This window comes from Rana temporaria, chromosome 13 (genome assembly GCF_905171775.1).
Source record: "Rana temporaria chromosome 13, aRanTem1.1, whole genome shotgun sequence".
Classification (NCBI taxonomy): domain Eukaryota; kingdom Metazoa; phylum Chordata; class Amphibia; order Anura; family Ranidae; genus Rana; species Rana temporaria.
The window spans coordinates 16614205-16631572 of NC_053501.1; the positions used below are offsets into that span (position 1 = coordinate 16614205).

The 17368-nt window shown below is 44.6% G+C and overlaps 1 protein-coding gene across 4 annotated transcripts in view; it reads left to right on the forward strand.

Moving 5' to 3' along the window:
* Positions 1-17368, forward strand: part of NRXN3 (neurexin 3) — a 546212-nt gene that overhangs the window by 404200 nt on the left and 124644 nt on the right. The gene's annotated exons all lie outside the window — the stretch shown is intronic.

The following is a 17368-nucleotide window of genomic DNA, read 5'->3' on the forward strand; positions in this document are numbered from 1 at the left end:
GAGCTACACGACGGTCGTACACTAGTATCTCTCCATCGCGGCAGGTGCCCTCATCTCCGACCTCCCTTCCTAAATGGAGTTGGCATCTTCAAATACCAGCGTATGCGGGTGCCTGGGCACCTATCTCTTCAAATCTTCCTCCAGCCCGAGCCACACGCCGTTCTGTAACCGCAGCAGTTACAACACATTAAATGCTGAAAGCTGCAGGACGGTAATGTTTGATGGCTTCTTTCAGACCCCCTCAAAGGGGGGGAGTTCAGAGATTTTAACTTTTTTAGATGTGCATGACCTCCATCAGTTTTAATGTGACTATTTTTAGCAACAAAAAAGAGAAAAAACACAGGTACAACGGGGCCTGTATTACATAAAATAATATTAACAATTTTATATACCGTATTTATCGGGGTAAAGCGCGCACCGGCATATAGCGCACACCCCAAACCTAGAAGGGAATTTTAAGAAAAAAAAAACAATACTTAGTTTAAATGCCCCTCGTTGGTGTCTTGCCCGGCGTCCATCGGCGGCCTTGTCCGGTCTGGCGTCCGTCTGCGGCCTTGGTGGTGTCCTTCCCGCTCTCTCTGAGCGCCACCGCCGACCTATACCGAGCGCAGTACACTCGGCCACGCTCGGCTCCTCTCGCATAAAGGCTAGGAGGTGGGACAGGGCGTGCCCGCGAGCGGAGCCAAGCTTATCCGAGTGTACTGCGCTCAGTATATGTCGGCGGCGGCACTCAGACAGCGCGGATCGGCGTATAACGTGCACCCATGATTTCCCCGATTTTAAGGGGGAAAAAAGTGTGCGTTATATGATATATATATATATATATATATATATATATAATATACCGTATTTATATTACTATGCAAAAGTTTTAGGCAGGTGTGAAAATGCTGTAGATTAGGAATGTTTTCAGAAACAGTAGTGTTAGTTAACAAAATGGAAAGTAAATGACCAGAAGTGAAATCCAAATCAAATCAATATTTGGTGTGACCGCCCTTTGCCTTTAAAACATCAGTTTTTCTGTGTACACGTGCACACAGTTTTTGAGGGAACTTGGCAGGTAGGTTGTTCCAAGCATCTTGGAGAATTAAGCACATACGTTCTGTGGATGTCGGCTGCCTCAAAACCTTCTGTCTGTTCATGTAATCCCATACAGACTCGATGGTGTTGAGATCTGGGCTCTGTGGGAGCCAAACCATTACTTACAGGACTCCTTGTTCTTAAAGAGGAACTGCAGTCTGCTCACACAATTTGTAATAAAACATCTTTTCCATTCTGAAGCATATTATTTTACATATACTGTGATTCTGTACTTGCCAAATATGATGCAGAAATCTCCCTCTAAGTATGGCTGCAGCCATTTTAACTGTGAGCAGCTGAAGCTGCTGCCTGTTCACTTCCTGGATTTACACGGACACACCTCCATCTCTGCAGCTCTCATTAGTCCTCTTACGACTCACCCCCCTCTCTTCCTGGCAAACTCTCATGAGAGCGAAAGAGAGGGAGAGAGAGCTGTGCATAATGTCCTTAACCTAGGCCTTTTACCAGACAAGAAACAGGACGTGGGCTGCATAAGGTATTTACTGGCAGAGCAAAACGTTTTTACTATCCAAAGTTAAAACAACAAGGACAGAAGATTTAATAGATGGAAAGTTGAAAAAATTACTGAAGGTCTGCTTTAATTACACTGAAGATAGTTCTTAATGACATTGGCCATATGTTTGGGGTCATTGTCCTGGTGCAGGATACATTTGTGGCCAATCACACACCTCCCTGATGGTATGGCATGATAGATAAGTATTTGCCTGTATTTCTTAGCATTGAGGACACCATTAACCACTTGAGATCCGCGCTATAGACGAAATACGTCCGCAGCGCGGCTCTCAAGTGCCAAGTGGCCGTTTAAACACGGCCTCTTATGTGCATTACCCGCGCGCGCCACTGGGTGGCGCGCGGCGGGTAAAAACTGTCCCGACGCATCGCCGAAGACCCGATGCGTGTACCGGGCGGCCGCGATGTCCGCCGGGTACACGCGATCGTCGGTGACACGGCGGTGACAGCAGGGACGTGGAGCTCTGTGTGTAAACACAGAGCTCCACGTCCTGTCAGGGAGAGAGGAGACCGATCTGTGTCTCTTGTACATAGAGACACAGCATCGGTCCCCTCCCCCAGTCCCCCCCCCCCCCCCACAGTTATAACACACCCAGGCTACACAGTTAACCCCTTCCTCACCCCCTAGTGTTAACCCCTTCACTGCCAGTCACATTTATACAGTAATTCGTGCATTTTTATAGCACTGATCGCTGTATAAATGTGAATGGCGCCAAATTTGTGTCAAAAGTGTCCGATACGTCCGCCGCAATATCCCAGTCCCAATAAAAATCGCAGATCGCCGCCATTACTAGTAAAAAAAAAAATAATAAAAAAAATCATAATTCTGTTCCCCATTTTGTAGGCGCTATAACTTTTGCGCAAACCAGTCGCTTATTGCGATTTTTTTTTTTTTTTTTTACAAGAATACGTCGAAAAATACGTATCGGCCTTAACTGAGAAAAAAAATAGTTTTTTAAAAAAAAAATTGGGATATTTATTATAGCAACAAGTAAAAAAAATATATATTTTTTTTAAATTGTTGCTCTTTTTTTGTTTATAGCGCAAAAAATAAAAACCGCAGAGGTGATCAAATACCACCAAAAGAAAGCTCTATTTGTGGGGGAAAAAAGGACGCCAATTTTGTTTGGGAGCCACGTCGCACGACCGCGCAATTGTCAGTTAAAGCGACGCAGTGCCGGACGCTGAGATTTCGCCTGGGAACGAAGGGGGTTTATGTGCCCAGTAAGCAAGTGGTTAACATTGACCAAATCTCCAACTCCATTTGCAGAAATAGAGCTCACAAATTTCAACCATGCTTCACTGTTGCCTGCAGAGACTCATTATCGTACCTCTATCCAGCCCTTCACCAACAAACTGCCTCCTACTACAGCCAAATATTTCACATTTTGACTCCTCACCTGCTGCCATTTTTCTGAACCCCGGTTCCTATGTTTTCCTGCACAGTTGAGTCCTTTAGCCTTGTTTCCACATCGGAGTTATGTGTTGTTTTTTTTTGTTTGTTTTTGGCCACAATTCTTTCTTAAAGACCACTTCTGGTCAGATATCTTCAGACAATAGATGTGTGTACCTGGGTCCTTCTGGTTTCCTCCAGCTCTTTGCCAATGAGATTGCTGGACATCTTCCGATGTGGAAGGGAAGTAAGCATGATGTGTCTTTTATCGGCTGCATTAAGTTTCCTTGGGGAAATCATTGGCTGAAATCAGCTAGCAAACATTTATGCTGTGTCTAATCACAGCACAGGTTGGCAGGGGGTGGGTGCATGCACGCCCCAAACTCGGGACAAAGGCTGTGATTGTACAGGTACGTCACCCAGTCTGAAGCTGCCGGGCCACTCGCAGTACTACTACTGTGGGTGGGCAGCAAGCGGTTAAAATAATCCAAAAAACATTCTCCTTTGGGTGGGTGCAGCAAGCATAATCCTAGGAAATATACTTCCCTTTAGGAGGCACAACAGCAAGCACACTTATCGCAAGCATGTGCTAGCTCTACAAAACTCCTTCCTGCAACAGTATTGGGATGGTGCAGCGGAGGCCCCGGCATTGGGATGGTGCAGCGGAGGCCCCGGCATTGGGATGGTGCAGCGGAGGCCCCGGCATTGGGATGGTGCAGCGGAGGCCCCGGCATTGGGATGGTGCAGCGGAGGCACCGGCATTGGGGATGGTGCAGCGGAGGCTCCGGCATTGGGGATGGTGCAACGGAGGCACCGGCATTGGGATGGTGCAGCGGAGGCTCCGCCATTGGGGATGGTGCAACTGAGGCACCGGCATTGGGATGGTGCAGCAGAGGCATGGAAGGGTGATGTGATATTAAAAATGTTTAAATTCTTACTGAGGTATTCGATTTCATCACAAAAATTAGTTATGTGGAACGTTTATAAGGTTAATGTGACCTAAATAAAGGCACATGCAGCCTATGTACGTTAATATCCATTAAAATGTAATGGCGTCACACAGTCCCAATTAGAGTGACAAACCACTGCTTAGGCGCAGAATTCATATTTTAGTCAGTCAGGTTCTCACAATCATAGTCCATTTTAATTGTTTTATATTTTGCTGGATAAAATTAGATAAAATAAATTAGATAGAATTCGGGAAGCAGTTTTTAATTCATTCTCAAAGGCTGGATTAAGAAAAGCTCGGATTCCATCAGTAAACTGCTGCTTTTGTCATTTCTTTTGATCTAACAACTGACGGTGGAGATGCTGTTGCTGGCATTGAAGCGTCCAACCACTTGAAATATGTAGACGTGCTGTGGAATATTACCAACTCGTGCAGAGGAGAATCTAAGCGCTTTTACTGTAAAGAACCCCTGCTGATAGAAGTGCTGATGTTCCTTTTTTGCAGCTCGCTGGATGAAACGTACAGGTTATCTTTTTGCCTCTAAAGTACAACTCCTGCCTGTAAAGTACAACGCCAGGTGTCATTGAAAGGTGGTAAATGGAATATTGTTCATGAGTAATTGCAGTCATTCTGGAGACATATAGCTAGATTCACATAGCCCGTCCTAACCTTGCGGCGGCGTAGTGTATCGTGTTTACACTACGCCGCCGTAAGTTAGCGAGGCAAGTACATGATCAACAAAGTATTTGCCTGCTAAGTTACGGCGGCGTAGCCTAAAGCGAGCGGGCGTAAGGGCGCCTAATTCAAAATAGGCTGAGGGGGCGTGTTCTATGTTAATTTGTGTTGACCTGACGTGATTGAAGTTTTTTTGGAACGGCGCATGCGCCGTCCGCCTACATATCCCAGTGTGCATTGCGGCAAAGTACGCCACACGGGCCTATTGGTTTCGACGTGGACGTAAATCCCTAGTCACGGACGACTTCCGCAAACAACGTAAAATTTTCGAATTTCGATGCGGGAACGACGGCCATACTTAACATTACTATTCCAGCTATTTGATGGAATAACGTTAGGCCTGATAATGCCTTACGTAAACGGCGTATCTGTACTGCGTCGGCCGGGCGTACGTTCGTGAATAGGCGTATCTAGTGATTTACATATTCTACGCCGACCGCAATGGAAGCGCCACCTAGCGGTCAGCCAAAAAAAATACACTTTAGGATACGACGGTGTAAGACACTTATGCCACTCGTATCTGAGCCTAATTTAAGCGTATCTGGTTACCAGAATACACTTAAATTAGCGCCGACGCAAATTCAGACTTAGGCTGGCGTATCTACTGATACGCCAGCCTAAGTCTCTCTGAATCTAGCTAATACGGTTCACTCACATTACCTTGTGAATGTGCATATTGTGCTCTGTGTAGACAGAAACGGCAGACTTGGGTGCGCAAAAGGTTACAAGGACTATGCTTCTGAGCTTCTGGCAATATTTTGTACATTGTGTACATTGTGTAAATTGCTGGGCATGATGCTCCTGATTTGCTTATCATAGACTTGAGTCTATTTTTTTTTTTTAAGGCTAACCTTTGCTGAATGTTAGCAATGCTGGCATTGGCATTGTATGTGGCCAGTTCTGTGACATGCAGACTTTGTACAGACTGTAAACAAAAAACACATCCTCTGTAAAAGAACACAGTTTTTTCCAGAAATAAGTGTGAGCTGGTGCCAGATTTAAAAAAAACTGCGCTCCCAGGTACAAGAGATGTGCATGGATGTTTGTGTTTTATATGGTTGAATTATCCTCAGAGGGTGAAAACAGATCAAATATTCCAGCTTCACTGATCAGTTTGTTCTGTTGATGTCCGTCACAATTTTTCATAGATGAATGAGTGATCAACTTTGAATTCCATGTTTCTTAAAAGTGCATTATCTGCACGTATTGTAAACGCATGTGCACATATTTTGCGTTTTCAAAAGCGTCCACCCTTGCGCATCCGCCCCTTTCCCCCCCCCCCCTTCTATTTTTTTTTCATCACGTCCTCTGTTTTGAGCTGTGCAGGTTTTTTTTACAAATTTGCATTTTATTCGTGAGCTGTCTAATATGCTGCCTGGGAAGGGACTTTGCTAAGGACACTGAAACTGTCCAAGGCACCCTCTGTGGAGAGACAGTGCTGAGGCAAAGAAACTGTCCAAGTTTCCCAATGGGAGGGGGTGTGGGGTTCTGTGCTGAGGACTCCGGGACTGTACAAGGTGCCCTTTCTAAAGTGACTGCTGAGGGAACTGTCCAAGGTACCGTTTGTTGAGGGACTGAGCTAAGCACATGAAGACAGTGCAAGGTGCCACAGGAACTGTCCAGGGTGCTCTTTGGAAGCACTATACTGTGGACCTGGTGAACTATCTAAGGATCGCTATGTGGAGGGCCTATGCTGAGGACATGTAAAATGTTCAAGCCATTTTCTGTACAGAGACTGTGCTGCACACACAGGAAATGTCCAAGTCATGCTCTCTGTGGAGGGACTGTGCTGAGGATGAAGGAGATTATCTAAGGTATTCTTTCTGTGGACTGTGCTGAGGAAGTGGGAATGGTCCAAGGCATGCTCTTTGAGAGATTCTGCTGAGGGCATGGAAAATTTTCAAGGGTCTTTCTGTGGAGGGACTGTGCTGTGGCCATGAGTACTATCCAAGGTGCTCTCTGTGGAGAGGCTGTTCTGAAAATACAGGAACTGTCCAAAATGCTCTTTAGAGAGACTGTTCTAAGGATATCTCAACAGTCCAAAGCATGCTTTGTTTTGAGACTGTGCTGTAAACCTAGGAACTGTCCAAGGTGCCCTCTTGAGTGATTTTGTTGTGGAACATGGACTGTCCAAGGTGCTCTCTGTGGAGAGACTGTGTTGAGGACACTGAAGCGGTCTACAGTGCCCTCTAGGGATGGGCTGTGCTAAGAACACAGGAACTGTCCAAGGTGCTGTTCGTGGAGAGACTGTGAGTACATGGGAACTGTCCAAGGTACTCTCTGTGAAGGGACTTTAATAAAGACAGGTGCATGGTATAAGGTGCCTTTGTTGGGGGGCTGCGATGAGTTCAATGGATTTGTATAAGGTGTCCTCTGTTAATAGACTGTGCCGAAGACTGGGAACTGTATATAGGGTGGCCTCTGTGGAAGGAATGTGCTGAGCACAGGTGAATGGTATTGGGTGCCTTCTGTTTTTGGACTGTGCTGAGGTCAGTGGAACCATATAAGGCAGGGGTGCCGAACCTTTTGAAGAGCAAGGGCTACTTAAGCGATTTGGCCTCGGGCAGATGACCGGTCCTTGTCCATTCTGCATATCAGAACAGACACGAACACGACTCGCTCTACTCTATGGGCCCTCTGTTCTGATCCACCCAGACAAAAGAGGACGGACCCCCTTCTGTTTTAGCAGATCGGATTGGAGGTAGGCGGGTGTAAATGGAGACAAGTCTGTTTACATCTTCCGCTCCATAGAGGTGAATGGAGGGTCCGATTGAGTCGGACCGATCGTGTAAATGGGGCCTAAGGCTGTTTTCACACTGATGCATTGCGGTTTACCCACACCGCGGGTGAAGCGCATCTGTGGCTTTCCTGCGGGTTAGCTGCACTTTGCCATAGATTTCTATTATATGCTGCAGGTGTGGCGCACTTTCTGAAAATGCACTAAACCCAGAGGTAATAACAGAAGTCTATGGCACAGTGCAGCTAACCCTGCGGATCAGTTTGAAAGCAGCCCAGTAACACCTGCAGATATGCCCATATATACACTATGATTTTAGTAATAAACGTACCTTTAATCGCAGTCTTCCATTCAAGTATCGCCTGCTGTTGCTGTCCCAGTGCATTTGGTATTACTCTGCCTATGAAAGGAGCCGGTGCTATACAGGAACCATCAGCTTATGTGGCTCTGCTCCACAGCCGCTTGATTCCTGTACCACCGGCTCTATTCACAACACCGAAGCTCTGGGATGGTTGGTCGGCATGCCGCAATCTGGGCTTGCTAACCTATCATCCCACAGCAGGAGATCGCGGGCCACATCAGAGGGCTTCGCGGGCCACATCAGAGGGCTTCGCGGGTCACTGGTTGGGCACTCCTTATATAAGGTGTCCTCAGTGGAAGGGCTGTGCTAAGAACAGTGAACTGTCCAAGGTGCTGAAACATTGTGTTAACTATAGCTCTGACCTCTGAGCAGCTCTGAACACAAAGGCCGATGAAGACGAGCACTCCTTAGGAGGGACCTGTCAAATTGCGCATTTTGGTGTCCAGAGATCATCTGCCGGGTGATGTCACTTGTTTTGTGTCTTGACATTTGGCCAAAGCAGGTAGCTGGGAGAGCCGCAGATGAGTTTGACAGACTGAGGGCTTGATGTGTGAAGAAGGTAATGATTAGAGGTAATTTGCTTTGCGCTGGATCTGTCAGCGTCTAATGAAGCAAGAACTCCTTTTCGTCAGGTGGACCCAGAGAGCGTCTTTTGGTGGGAGGAGAGAAAAAAAATCAGGCCAAAAAAAGAAATTGCTCTAATTGAGACTCTGAAGAGATAAATGGCAAAGTTTGGAACAGCTGGAAGCTGCTTTGAAAGGAAAGTTTAAGGCTTATTTATCTTCTCAGGTGGTCCGTCGTCGCCATGGTGACACTGCCAGAAGATACCAGGGGGAAATAAGTGTCAAGGTTTTTCTGTGGACATCTGAAGGTGGGGGGAGAGGTTGTTTGGGAGGGGGGCACACATTTCAGGATGGTGGAAGGAGGCGGCAGATTCCTGGAGGACAACGTTCCAGCTGTAATGAGTGAGAAGATACAACCAGAGGTACCAATGCCGAAATACGACGGATGACTGGAAGCAGCTGGGTCCAAGTCACAAGAATAAAAGGCGGTTTCCATTATTCCCCTTTTATTTATATATATATATATATATATATATATATATATATATATATATATATATATATATATATATATATATATATATATATATATATATATATATATATATATATATATAGTGTGTGTGTGTGTTTTATTTAATATATAATACACACACAAATGACTGCTGTGTGACTTATGTATGGAAACAATTGGAATATGATCTCTATGATATTACTAAAATCGGACCCACACTGTGCTTTATATTACTGGCTAAATTAAATAAGGCCAGAATGCCAACCTTTTTCTCGGTAAAAACACCACACTGCATTCCTGCGCTCATGGGAACGGACCTTTTTCTCGGTAAAAGTAACCCTTTTGCCTTGCTGGAGACAAATGGGCCAATATTATCTTATTAGTCCAGCTTTTTCCTGCCTAAATTGTTTTTCCGTTTTGAAATTAAAGCTGTTTTAACCTGATTTAGAACACCTTTTACTTTGTATTGCTTATTCATTTTTAACTTCTGAATATAAATCTAGCGGATAAATAGAAGGAATACAACTCTGTCGACCAGCCCATGTAACCTGAGAGTAAGGAGTGGCCTCAGCTTGCATGTCTCTGCCAAACCATGCCCCCTAATAAGTTTCACAGTGCCTACTGGGGGGGCTAAGCCCCCTGGTGGGTGGGACAAAATGCGGTGTGAGTGCCATTTATGTGTGTATTACATTCTGGATAACTACGATACACCTGCACCCCTTTATTTGCGGATCTAAGGAGGAGATTACTCTTCAGCTTCGAGCATCGTCCCAAGCATTTACCTAGGTCACAGTGTATAAATCTAAGGCCCCATACACACGTCCGAGAAACTCGACGAGCAAAACACATCGTTTTGCTCATTGAGTTCCTTGTGAAGCCGCTGAGGACCTCGGCGAGCCAAGTTTCCTCATTGACTAACGAGGAAATAGAGAACATGTTCTCTATTTGGCTCGATAAGTTCCTCGTCGGTTTCCTCGGCCAAAAGTGTACACATGACCGGGTTTCTCGGCAGAATACGGCACCGATCGAGTTTCTGGCTGAAATCTGCCGAGAAACTCAGTCGTGTGTACGGGGCCTTACAGGTTAGTCTATTTGAACCTTTTCTTCGTATTTCTTATCCATCATTAAACATTTATAATGTTTCCAGGTCTTTTTTTTAGATCAGCAAGTGCCTGAATATGACGCAGCAAAAGATTCCCAGAGCACGGTGGGATAGCCAAAAAGGTTACACAGAAAATGCTGCCTGCTTTCGAAACTCGATTTGTCTGCTTTTGAGGCTCAAGATGCCTTCACCTTCTTTTCTTTTTAGAAGGATGGCATCATTTTTTGTTCAACTAGCATCTTGGTTCACTTTTTTGGACTGAGATGCTGACTCAAAAAATGACACAATCCTGGTGCCTGTTCAGGTCCTGGCTGTGTTCACATATGCCCCTACTACAGCCTATCACCTACCTTGTGACGTGTGCAATGTTGCAGTCCTTTCTGCAGCAAACTTATGACATAATTTCAGCCTAAAAGAATCAGGGAAAATAAGTTGTTGGGACTTTAATTGAAACAGAACACTGGGGCAGAGTGAATCAATCAATATGATAAAAAATATTTATTAATGGCATGCTAGGGCACAATGCAATGTAGGTAAACAGGGTAGATCAATAAATGAGTTACAATGTATAACAGAAGCATGATTGGTAAATCATATAGCATTCTAATAGTAACATAAACAAACATAATAACACATGATGAACAATTAAACCAGCAATGTGACCCAGAATGACATATAACCATGATAAATAGTACAATACAATTGATGATTCAGACAATATCAAGCCCATAATAGTAAGCATCTTCACTGTGACATGACAACTATATTGTATGTTCGTATGCTTGACGCGTTTCGTGGAATATCTCCACTCATCAGGAGCAGCTAGGGACTGGGGTAACCTACAGTAAATAATAGTTGATAATGAGAAACAAATTAATGGTAATTAATTAGAAAGGGAAGAGAGGGAACACTTACACAGTGATTCCTACATTGCATTGTGCCCTAGCATGCCATTAATAATTATTTGTTATCATATTGATTGATTCACTCTGCCCTAGTGTTCTGTTTCAATTAAAGTCCCAACAACTTCTTTTCCCTATTTCATGTTGCCGGGGATGGAGGCTTACGTGCCGGATGGGCATAGCCTCATTTAAAGTCCCACCCTATTAGGTTTTAAATTTAGCAATTTAAACTCCATATTCATAATTTCAGCCTAGTCAAAGCATTCCTTCAACATCCTGTTTATATTGTATTTATCTGCGTATAACACGCACTTTTTTACCCTGAAAATAGAGGGTAAACTGTGCCTGGGTACTGGAGGTACTGTAGAAGCTTTGATTTAAAATGAAAGTCACACAGGGGGAGCGATGTATGAGAGAGGCTGATAGTGTGAAGTTTTTTAAACTTTAGAGTATGCGGACAGCGCTGTCCTAGGAGACTGGGGGTCTCCTGGGAGTGCAGGGGACGGGGGGCTTTATAATGTAAGGGGGCTGTATGTTATACAAGGGTATGTGTACTATGCAGGGTGCTGTGTGTTATACAAGGGTCTGTGTACTATGCAGGGGGCTGTGTGTTATACAAAGGTCTGTGTACTATGCAGGGGGCTGTGTGTTGTGCAAGGGTCTGTGTACCATGCAGGGGGCTGTGTGTTATACAGGGGTCTGTGTACTATGCAGGGGGCAGTGTGTGATACAAGGGTCTGTGTACTATGCAGGGGGCTGTGTGTTGTGCAAGGGTCTGTGTACCATGCAGGGGGCTGTGTGTTATACAGGGGGCTGTGTGTTATACAAGGATCTGTGTACTATGCAGGGGGCTGTGTGTTATACAAGGGTCTGTGTACTATGCAGGGTGCTGTGTGTTATACAAGGGTCTGTGTACTATGCAGGGGGCTATGTGTTATACAAGGGTCTGTGTACTATGCAGGGGGCTGTGTGTTATACAAGGGTCTGTGTACTATGCAGGGGGCTGTGTGTTGTGCAGGGGTCTGTGTACTATGCAGGGGGCTGTGTGTTATACAAGGGTCTGTGTACTATGCAGGGGGCTGTGTGTTGTGCAGGGGTCTGTGTACCATGCAGGGGGCTGTGTAAAGTTTTTTTTTTATGAAACTTCCCTCTTAAAATTAAGGTGCGTGTTATACGCCGATAAATACGGTAATATGTATGAGCAAACCAGTTTTATGATTAGCAGTCCATTCGATCATTCCAAATGTGTCCTTTTTCTGAGTTTCAATATAGCAGGTTATCAGCAGTGATTGGATGATCAGTGCTCATAGAATCAGATTTGGACAACTTGCAGGAGATTCATCAGACATTGATTGGCTAATCTATTATTGTATGATGTGTTTTCTCGACGGTGACCACGGAGCCACACATGTGAATGGCAGCAATGTGAGCATCTAATCTCCTTCAGTTCTGAACTTTTTTTTTTCTTTGCATATATTTACTCAAACATCTTCGTGTGTGTGTGATCTGTCCCAGCCCTCCTCCTAGACTCGTATCCTGTGATCCATCTCAGCCCACCCCTCCTTAGACTCGTATCCTGTGATTCATCCCAACCCACCCACCCTCCCCTCCCTCTTAGACTTGTATGCAGTATATCTTACGGTGCAGCTTTTTGTGGAAGGGCCCTTGCACCCCTCTGTGTAGTGATCCTGTTATCTCTCTCCTTTCGTCTTTTGTCTTTCCCTCTCTCTTCCCATCTCTTCAGTTTAGCGCATCAGAATTACTGATTAATTAACTTCAAACACGCGAAGCCTTTGAGGCAGCAAGCTGATAAAACGTTGGAGTTTGGCTGACAGCATCGGATATTGTCGGGGAGCTGTGGGAGTCGCTGAGATGATACCGTAGATTATGCAGCAGTTTACAATAATTATTTTACAAGTTCCTAGAAAAAGCTTTTTCCTGTCAGCGAGCGAGCTTTTGCAAACGTGAAAGTGTTTCATTTAACCCATTACCCTGGTGGTGATGGGGGAAGTGCCGTTCCCGAGTCCATTATAGAAACGTGAAGATGCTACAGAGTTCTGATTGGTCTATGACAAATAATACCATACACCTTGCAGTTGATTTATCTGTAAATTGGCCTCATTATATGAATTGTGCGTCATAGATCCAGATCCAGGTGATGCCGACAATGTAGGATGAACTCTCTGCTAAAAGCAGGTCAGGTGTTCAGTGCCTTTGCTAACTTTAGAACATGTAATGGTAAAAAGAAAAAAACTCCTATGGAAAACTTTTAATAGTGAACAATACAAAAATTTCCCAGCTAACCCACACCAAAATCCTGTTTCGGGTAAAAAAAAGAGGTCTTTGCATACTGTGACAGGAAGTCAGGTAAATCTGTGGGTGTTGTCACAGACGGGACATACATTTCTGCCTTGTTTAGACAATACACCAATTGTTATTAGGCGTCGGCTGCAAATGTAGCCAGAAAAGGCTAAAGGCCGTTGGAAAACTTCAGCTGTTCAGAATGAGGCAATTAAGGCCTCTATAAGTAGTCCAGAGGATTACCACTGATTTGCTGAATCCTGAGGCTTTGTGACTAAGGAGAGCAGTAGCTGAAAGTCTTCTGAGGAGGTGAGGTGGTGACTGATTTTTTCTGTGTGATAAAAATCAAAAAGAGACTATTGTTTTTCTGCTGTATGACCAGCAGTGTCTGCCCAGCACTAGGCTGTGCCAGACTCCATAGATAGGTTCCTGTGTGGAAGGTAGACGCCCAAAGTGGCCAGGGTTTATTTTATGTTTGATTTGCTGCTTGGATGCTTGCACTTGTTTCCAGCAAGATGGAAGAATAAACCAAAATCTTTGTTTTCAACCATCTTCGACTGCCTGTCTGTATGAATTCAGTGTGTATTGAACCCATCCAGAGGGTCACACACCCTGCTACCGAGCTAACCCCTTACAATACATTGTATGTAAATGTGAAGCTGCACTGCCGCATTAAGGCTCTGTGTGTGGTGCCTAAGGTATCATTTATACTTTGTGTACATTGGGTGCCATGCAAACCTCAACACATGAGGCAATGCATCAAAATCCACCTACCATAAGTGGTGAATTGAATATTAAGGTCCTGTGCATTTTTGGTCCATTGCCATGCATTAAAATTAAATTTCAATACCTGCCTTAGTACCGGGGTAAATTCCTCCAACGCCCAGGGCCAGGGACACACTGACGGATAGGCAATACAGTGAAGAGGTGAAATAGAACAGGTTAAAAGACCAAAATTCCAAATGGAAAACCGTTTCCCACAAACTTTCCTTACCTTTTTGTCCCCACCCCTCCCAAGTAAGTCTATTCACCCCACTCAAATTGCTATATTTGTCTAAATCTTGCCTGTAGACCTGCAACATTGTTCATATCCCTATGATAGTTTGTTGGCCCAATGCCTATATATACTTAGGCCCCTTTCAGACTGAGGCAGGAGCTGCGGTGGCGGTATAACGCCGCTAAAAATAGCGGTGCTATACCGCCGGGATTCGGCCGCTAGCGGTGCGGTATTAACCCCCGCTAGCGGCCGATAAAGGGTTAATACCGCCCGCAATGCGCCTCTATAGAGGCGCATTGCGGGCGGTATTGCCGCGGTTTCCCATTGTTTTCAATGGGAAGGAGCGGTATACATGCCGCTCCTCTCACCGCTCCAAAGATGCTGCTGACAGGAGATTTTTTAGTCTCCCGCCAGCGCATCGCCTCAGTGTGAAAGCCCTCGGGCTTTCACATTGAGTCTGCAGTGAAGGAGTTTTTCAGGCGGGATAGCAGCGCTATTTTTAGCGCTGTACCGCCTGAAAAACTCCTCAATGTGAAAGGGGCCTTAAGCCCTGTAGACTTCTATGGGGCAGGATAGGAGCTGATCCATCTACAAGCTCCAGCCCTATAGACTTCTCTTCTATGGGGCTGACCAGGAGCCAATACATCTACAAGCTCCAGCCCTGTAAACTTCTATGGGGCTGGATAGGAGCTGATCCATCTATGAGCTATAGCCCGTTAGACTTCTAGGTAACTAAATAGGAGCTGATCCATCTACAAGCTCCAGTCCTGTAGACCTCTATGTGGTTGGATAGGAGCTGATCAATCTTTAAGATTTTGTCCTGTAGACTTCTATGGGGCTTGGAAGAAGCTGATCCAACTACAAGCTCCAGTCCTGTAGAGTTTGTCAGGGCTGGATAGGAGCCTATTCATCTACAAGCTCCATATAAGCTCAAAAGGGTGAATGGTGCGAACATTTTATAAAGAAGCCAAAAGTGGAATGTAAACAATGTCATGGGCCTCAGTGCATAATCTAGGTAAGTAGAGCAATTTGGAGTGGTGAGCTAGACCTACCTTTACTTTTAAATGTCTTTTTCCAGTCCTGAACTCCTTCTGAAAATGCCAGTTTCCTGAGTATTATACTGACCTTTTACCTTTAGAACTCTGGGTTAGTAACCCAGAAGTAGTGCACACATCAGGAAATTTGGAGAAAAGTTTAAGTCCCCTGCATACTCATTCCTGCTCCATGATTCAAAGGATTGAAGCCACAGGAACAGCAAGAGTCTGAGAACAAGTATTTTCAGATGGGGTAGGAGATCGGTAATGGCAGCATCTAATTTCCGGAGTTTCCTTTATACATCGTGCCCTGGGATCTAATCCTGGAAAGAATGCTAGTATGCTAATTAGTTGACCTGAACCTCTGCTGTAAGACCATTAACGAGCAAGTCTGTTCCCAACCCCAACGTGGACAGATGTGCCACGTAGGGACATGTAGGTTTTTTCTTTTTAATGATGTATTTTCCGGGGACATAGGGACCCTATTTACCGGGTGTTTTATTGTCCCCATAGCGCTGTTGTGAAATTGTGTTAAGGTTCTGTTAAACTTTGTCAATTTAGATTCAGATGGACTTCCCCTTTTACTAATTTTTAAACCAAGCTATAGTCTATAAACCTTCATCGTACAGCCTTAAACTACTACAAATGGCTTAAAGCAGGGATTTCTTCAGATATGTAACTACAGCTTGATACACGTGCCACCCATGTATGTAATGGCCATCCGTTTTTAGAAAATGCAAAATAAAATGGCTGGCATCGTCCATTTTCTTTCGGCTGCAGACCCCCAATCTTCATGGCTAATGTTGGATTATTTTCAGATATTAAAACTGCTTCTTGACCTCGCAGGGAGCAAACAATGTGACAGCTTCCCCATCTTTTTCCGCTATGCAGCTGAGGTTTCCTCTCCGGCTTTATCAGTTAGAAGGGAGTCGGTTACGGGAAGTCGGTACATTTTTGCTCGGCAGGCAGTCTGGATAATCCACTTGTGGAAGGATTAGCATTGGATCCCTGCCTGCCTCCAATTCCATCGCTATATGAATATAAATCTTCCCGTAATTCACAGGTGATGTTACCGAGCTGCTTACCTCCTTCAGATTAGTCCAGCAGTCTCGGGGTTAATACTTGTCACCTTTAATCTTGTCCGTCACCCGCAGTTGCTCATCTTCCCTCCCCAGGTGTGAATATGTTGACACGCGAATCATTATCCTTGGCGATGAGCAGGATTAGGGAATAAATAGAAGGTTTATCGCTGAGCACATTTCAGGACTACCGAGGATCTGACTTTAATACGCCGCTGAGACGAAAAACTTGAGCTAAATGTGTTTTTATATCCAAAGATACACAAATGCAATATATAATATATGGAACACAAGCGGGTAGTCCTTCTAGAGGAATTGCCAATAGAATAGGATATCCCGAACATAACAAATAGCTTCATGTATGCAATTATTAGACAAACGTCGCTGGCCCCTTTTTAGATCTGTCACACTAATACAGTGCACCCGGAAAGTATTCACAACGCTTCACTTTTTCCACCGTTCGTTCTGTTACAGCCTTATTCCAAAATGAAGTAAAATCATTATTTTCCTCAGAATTCTACAAACAATACCCCATAATGACAACGTTAAAGAAGTTTGAAATCTTTGCAAATTTATTCAAAATTAAAAACTAAAAAATCACATGTACATAAGTATTCACAGTCTTTGCTTAATACTTTGTTGAAGCACCTTTTGGCACCAATAACAGATGATGTGATGGGGTAATAAAGAATGGGAGGTGGGGATGATGGGGTAATATAGGATGGGGTTCTGGGGATAATAAAAGGATAAGGGAGATGCTGGGATAATAAATTGCAGGGTGTGCTGGGGGTAATAATGAAGTATGGGAAGGGGTGCTGGGGGGGGGGGGGGGGTAATGACACAGACTTTAATATACTACATGGTTTTTGGTGGCCAAAATGGCAATCGCTACGGCTTGGAAAGGACCAGCGATTGACCTAGCTTTAATGAAGCAAACACTAACCTGGATCATGCTACAGGAAAAAAATGGTTTGTGTTCTTTGGGACAAACAACCCCCATTTAAAAAGGTATGGTCCCCTTGACTTTCCTACCTACAGGTAGCGCATACTAGGGGCTGACATTGGACCGGTGGTGGGGTGGACACCTGGA